We start from the raw sequence: 6,360 nt of genomic DNA, 5'->3' as shown, positions 1-6,360 counted from the left end.
TTACTCAGTCCTCACTCATTACTCCTCTGTCCCCACTTCTTTTCCCTCAGTCTTCACTTCTTTTCCCTCAGTCTTCACTTCTTTTCCCTCACTCATCACTCTAAAACTCTTTACTTCTCACTCCACAGCTCCTCCAATCCTCACTCCACAACTCCTCAACTCCTCATTCCGCCTCCACACTGATGTAGACGATCAGCGCTATCATCACTGCCACGGGAACCACCGCCGTCAAAAGCGCCTCACAGTAGGCCGCCGAGCGCGTCTTCAAGGCATGATGTCGACAATCGCTCCCGCAGATCACGAAATTCAGAAGTCCAGCCACGTAAACGAGAATGTAAACCGCCAGCACGGCTGCGGCTGTGGCCTGAAGCCATTCGTATCCAGCCCATATGCCGACACCCAGTGCGACCAGCATGGGAAGCACGATGACCAGGGCATACCATGCGTGCATGTGTGGCGAGCACCAGAGGATCTGACACTCACGACCGATCTCGCGACCGATGGCTGCCTCGAGGTCGGGAGTCAGCTCGGCTGTCACGGAGGCTCGAGGGGACCAGGGGCGAGGTTCCCGTGGTTCACGAGGTTCCCAGGGACGATGGCCCGAGTTGGAACGTTGTAGGCCGCCACCTTGACTGAAGACGCTGGAACGTCGCGACACCGCCACACTCCCTCTACGTGAAGGGGTGACGCTAGGTCGCCGAGAAGAGTTGATGTGTGACGGTCGTCGGGCAGAGTGAGGTCTTGGCGGACTTCCCTGGCCAGTACTGGGTCGTGGACTTCGAGGAGGTGGCTGGATTCCTGAAGACCTGGACGGTGTGCGGCGAATTCCTGAAGGCGATCCCGCTCCTCCCGCTGCTCCAGATACGGCGGTGATGGATCCGGCGGAGCTTCGGGACCTTCGACCCGCGTCGGTGATGTCTCCGGCAGGACTTCCATCGGAGGAACTTCGGGCCACGGCCGGACTGATTGGAGGGAGGGTGGGCCTTCCGCTTCCCTCAGGGGGCGAGGGAAGGCCCAGGCGGGTGTGGGGGATCTGACTGTCCCCTGAAGACATGGTGGAGGTGCTGGTCTAGCTGAAGATGGTGTAGAAGAAGAGGCTGGACGGCAAAGATGAAGACGGGACGGAGATTGGGACGAAGCCGAGGGTACAGATGGGAAAGGAAAGATTTTGTGTATGAACAGAGACTTACATTAGTCTCTCTTACCACAGCGTCTACTTGAAGTGATGTTCTGAACTTCTAGAGTGTCCAAGGATGCCTCGAGTCATCCAGAATGTTACGGTAAAACTTCGCTTTGTTGTCTTTTGACGTGAAGAAAATTCCAGCAGTGATAGGCTGACATCAAATGTAGAAATAGCATTTAAAGCTGCTTGACACTACTCAGAAGATCTTCAGCAAAGCAAGCTGCTGGGAAACGTCCACAGGAGGTATTTGTTTTCCAAACACGCCGACGAGACTCTTCAACCGATAAACTCGCTGTCGAGTTTTCCGCTGAACTGCGCCGTAGCTTTTGGCAGTTAGTTTCTAGGTCCACCTTCGCGTCTTCCTTCTAGAGCCTTCTAGAGCCTTCTAGAGCTTTCTCGAACCTTCTACGCTCGTTGTTGAGCCAGCTTGGCCGACATATGCACCACCCGTTCTCGGGAACGCTCTAGAACCGAAGTCTACTGACTGCGATCACGGCACAGCACCGCTTCGTACCGGGTACGTCCTCAACTGTCCACCACTGCTGTCCGTTCTCTTTCAGCCGCTTTCGTCCACCATAACCCACAGTGTTTGTCCACACTCAGTCCGCTATATTTGTCCGCTCTATGTCCACTACACCCCTGTCTGTGTTTTCTACAATACGTCCGTGTACTCTCTTTCACTTCCTGCGGACAACTTTTCACCACTTCCTTTCACAACCTATCTACTACGTCCGTCTACTCTGTCCACTTTTTCCACGCTATCTGTCCACCGTCACCGTCTTTCCACTACCTCCCACCACCTTCCACCGCGTCACCACACCTCAACTACCGACCACACCTCAATTGATCGCCCGAGCGCCGTACGGCTGCCGCTGCCACCGCCCGCGGCACCGCCTCAGGCATGGCCCCAGGCGCCGCCCCAGGCTACGACGAGCCACAATACACTGGGGCCGGCGAGCCGTCGATGAAAATCGTTACCCGTCGGAGTTCCGATGCGCGCGCGTCGACAATGTGGGGTGAGGGGGAGGGGTTGGACGATTCTGGCAGCTTGGGGAAGGGTGGGAAGGTGGGCTAGTTGAGGGGTTGGGAAAGGGTTAACCCTCGCCGGACCTATTGGTTTTCTACATACGCGCCGGCCGAGGGGGGGGGGGCGGGTACGACCCCCCTCGCCGTTTCGCCCCTGGTGGAGCTAGCGCGTCGCGGAAAAAACGAGCGTGTGCGCCGTTACGAGAAGCAGAGATTGGTACCCGATTTTAAGGTCCTAGGTCAACCGGTGACCTCTGAGGTCAGGTCAATTGCCCCAAGGTACGGTTCAGTTTCTGGTGAATAACTTTGCAAAAAAAAAAACGGCCGCAGCGCCGCGATTTTGGCAGCATCGTGTTCGCCTCGCTCAGGCGCGTCGAATGATATACTTTTTGTCCGGGTCAGGTCAACTTGGGGTGTTGACCTCAGGTCAAGGTCAGGTCAGCACCCCCAGGTCACGAAGTTGGTCGAAAGAGGTCATGTCGCATATCATTCGATTCGGCAGGTCTTCCTGAGTCCATTGGTGGCTTTCCCGACTCGCTAGCTCAATTTGATCAAGAGTTATTGACGAAAAACTAATATGACCTTGATGACGTCATAAATGACGTGACGTCATAAATGACGTCACGCAAGGTCAACATTGCAAAAGTGACGCATCTAACCTTGCAAGGAGTGCATCAAATCACGATTCTGTGTGCTTGAGATAGTTGGAGATCGTTCCCGGCGCCAGAATAGCAGTTTGAATTTTTTCCCATTGACTTATAATGGTGAGGTCACGAAAATGACCTGACCTCATATGACCTTTACGAAAAATCCGAAATATACAAGTTGTGAGACTCATTATGGATACTAGATCCTGCAAGTTTCATTTCCTTGTGACATCTCACCTGGCAGTGAGGGCGTTGCGAAGTTGCGACATCTGAAGACCGTGCAGAGGTTCACTTATGACGTCATAGGTCAGTGACCTGACCTGACCCAAAAATGCGGTTGGTGTCAAAAGATCCGGCTTGAATCAAAGGTCAGGTATGCCAAGTTTCAGCTCTCTATCGCCAGCGTGTTCGGAGCTATCGCGAAAAAACCCTATGGGGGGCGGCACCCGCCCCCCCCGTCGGCCGGCGAGGGTTAAGATTGGAGTTGCGGGGCAGGGAGGAGAGAGAGGGTTACATTTCAGATGTTGTTACATCTTGGTTACTGTCATTTGGTTGATTGTCGGGGAGAGGTAATAGTTTGCATGTTTGACTGCCAACTAGGGATGGGGGCGGATTGAAGCGATAGAGGGGCGAAGGACTGGTAGGGTTATTGTCCAGGAATGGGATGAAAAGGTGATGGCAGGTGACAAAATCACCAGGTGATTTCACAAGTGATGTGAATCACAAAGTTAGTAGCGAGGAGTAGGAAGAGGAATCGTTTGAATACGCTGACATTTGTACAAGAGTTTGAGCGTAAAAGGTCATAGCTCTTTGGCTGGAAAACTCAATTGTGGTTTAACCCGCGCCCTGCTGGGGGTCCTGGATTTCCACGCCCTGCTGGGGGGGGTGTTTGAACACCCCCCTTGTAACTCGGCTCCTGGGCCACGTAGCGATACGCGGAAGGCGGCGTTCGAAAGAGCGTCAAAAATAATGACGAAATCACTTCGGTCAATTTTTTGGTCAGGTCAAAGGTCAGGTCACCAGAGGTCATTGAAGGCAAAATTTCGCCGATTTCCAGGTCGAATGTCGAAAATTTCCAAGAAGCCAACGCATAACTCGGGAACCAATAGAGCTACAGCGCCGCGGAAAAGCGCATTCGATAGCCCTATTAACGCCCTTTCTGAGTAATTCTCTCAGATTTGACCTAACGTCAACGGTTTTGCCTGCAGGGGGCAAAAACTGCAAAAATAGCCGATTTTTTCGGAAACAGTTTTTCTGCAATAACTTTTGACCCAAGCCTTGTACGAGCTTATTTTTACCGGCATCGTGTTCCTCTCGTCAAGACGCATCGAATGAACTATGACTTGACCTTGAAAGGTCAACTTGAAAATTTGACCTCAGGTCAAGGTCATGACCTGACCGGAAAGGGTCATGTTGCATATCAGTCGATCCGTATCGTCGAGCTGAACACATCTAAGGCGTTTTCAGCGCTCTAGCATGCCTCTATCAAAAGTTATTTGCGAAAAACTGTTAGACACCATTCGTGACCTAAGATGACCTCAGGGCATAAACAAGGGTCACGGACACCATTTTCAAGTTCGGTGTGTCTAAACCACTTGTAATTCGGTGTTTGGGAGTGTTTATAATGTCTTTCATCCAAAAGAGGCGCATTTCAATTTTCTCCCATTGACTTATAATGGGGAGGTCGCAAAATTGACCTGACCTTAGGTCATCGATATCAAAATTCTGAGATATACATTTTGTACATGCTATTGCTCTTAGCAATCGCTGAAAGTTTCAAAGCGATCGGTCACTCGGTGTAGCTATGACAGACATTGAAAGTTTTTATGAGGTGAGGTCACTTCAAGTGACCTGGTGACCTGACCTTGAATGACCTTGGTCTGAAATTTTCACAACATGTGTAGAATTGATGTATGATAAGGTGTACCAAAAACGGCGGCGCTCCGCGCCGCCGTTTTTTAGATATTCGCGAAAAACCACAAGGGGGGGTGTTCAAACACCCCCCCAGCAGGGCGCGGGTTAAGTTGTGGGGTGTGTTTCACTACCCCGACATTTTCTGGCTCGCTGGAGACTGGAGAGGGACGCCTCACAGGACGGTGGTGGGGGAAGGGGCGATACCCGCGCCTGGCCAACGCCCCAGCGTTACCGTCTTCCAAGCTGTCGGTCGTTGATGAAGGGAGGTGTAAGAGGATTGGGCGATTGACCGTAACTAACTAGGTTAGTGACCGGGAAACAAAGGAGGCCAGTCAGGTACTCTATGGCCCGGTTCGTTTACTTTTACGGTATCCATTAGCGTAAGGATTGCCTTCTGACATAGACTGCGTATAATGCCTGCGGCTTTTCAGCAATGTTTGTTGCATTTGAAATGTATGTCCCTGCGATTCAGTACAAGCTCATATACCTATACCTGCCCTCTAAAAAGATAATTGCAACCAGACATTCTAGTAGATTATTGCGGGGCCAACGTGTTAGTATTATGCCAAAGCTTTTCATTCAAATCATTTATTGCAGATTTGGGAGCGAAAATGGCTCGTTATTCCTGATTCATTTATCACACAAAATAAAGTCCGCCTCTAGCCAAGCTTCACAATTCATTTATTGGAGTGGAATTATGAATTCGTTTATCCGATAATATGGAAGGCTAACATTGCTTACAACTCATTTTCTGGACAGTGCTAAACTCGATTGGGTACAACCAGTAGTCCCTGGCGGACCCAGGAAGATGGCTTGGATGAGGGGGGCTTGGCTGCGTTGAGGGGGGGGGGGTATGTATTAGGACCTACTCTCCAAAAAAAAAAAACTCAATTTTTCCAAATTTGTCTTCCTTACATCTTGCTGTGCAATTTAAAGCAAACTTTTCATAGAAACAAGATGTGAAGTTTAATCTCTATTCTATAAAAAGGTATGCTTTCATCGATTTTGGACACTGCGTTGGGGCTAATTCCCCCAAATACTCCCTTGGATCCTCCAGTGAGCACTGCTCCCCGAATTCGTTTATCAAACAAGATGGCGGACGATGACAGCTCTCCGAATTCGTTTAATGGACATTATTGAACGGACGGCTAGTGACTGGTAATCAAATCTGGACCGCATTCGCCCGTCCATTTCAATATCGGTTAATTGGGATATAAGACGTGTGGTTATTGGAGCCTGACAGGGCTGGCGTTTTAGGGAATTGATCCAATGTGATCCAATGTGAGCCAATGGTGAAGTGGTGGAGGACGGAAGCGTTGGTGGCGGTTAGGGTAGCGTTGGAGGGATAGGAAGGGGTAGTGGTGACGATAGTGCAGTGTGTAACCGTCACCAGTGTCAACACTCTGACTTTGTTTCTTGGGAAGCGCTGACAGCATGTGGAGTGAGAGCGACACCCAGGGATATAATATAAAATGTCTGTCATGTAGGTATAAACGCTCGTGTGCTTGCCTGAAAAAGCCAGGGATGCATAACATACCAAACGAACGTTAAGGCCTACTAGCATCTTTTATAATATGGATATGCCATGCA

This window comes from Amphibalanus amphitrite, unplaced genomic scaffold (genome assembly GCF_019059575.1).
Source record: "Amphibalanus amphitrite isolate SeventyFive unplaced genomic scaffold, NRLGWU_Aamphi_draft 001581F_arrow, whole genome shotgun sequence".
In the NCBI taxonomy this organism is placed as follows: domain Eukaryota; kingdom Metazoa; phylum Arthropoda; class Thecostraca; order Balanomorpha; family Balanidae; genus Amphibalanus; species Amphibalanus amphitrite.
This window is presented reverse-complemented; position numbering follows the sequence as displayed.